Raw genomic sequence first — 214 nt, forward strand, 5'->3', positions numbered from 1 at the left:
CAAGCGCTGGGGCAGCCAGTGCCGCTACAGAAATTGTGAAGGGAAGATCCTCAGGAGAAATGGTCCTGGAAGCTGCAGGCCTTACCTGAAAATTCCCCAACTGGGGCCGGCTCATCACGAGCAGCAAGGCTCCTGGCTGGCTTTGCCAAAATTTGCTACTGAGCCCAAGCTCATTCTGCTCACTCCATGGCAGGCCAATAAATTGCAAGACGAG

Source organism: Bos grunniens, chromosome 7 (assembly GCF_055505025.1).
Source record: "Bos grunniens cultivar Pamir isolate PY7600 chromosome 7, Bosgru_T2T1.0, whole genome shotgun sequence".
Lineage (NCBI taxonomy): Eukaryota > Metazoa > Chordata > Mammalia > Artiodactyla > Bovidae > Bos > Bos grunniens.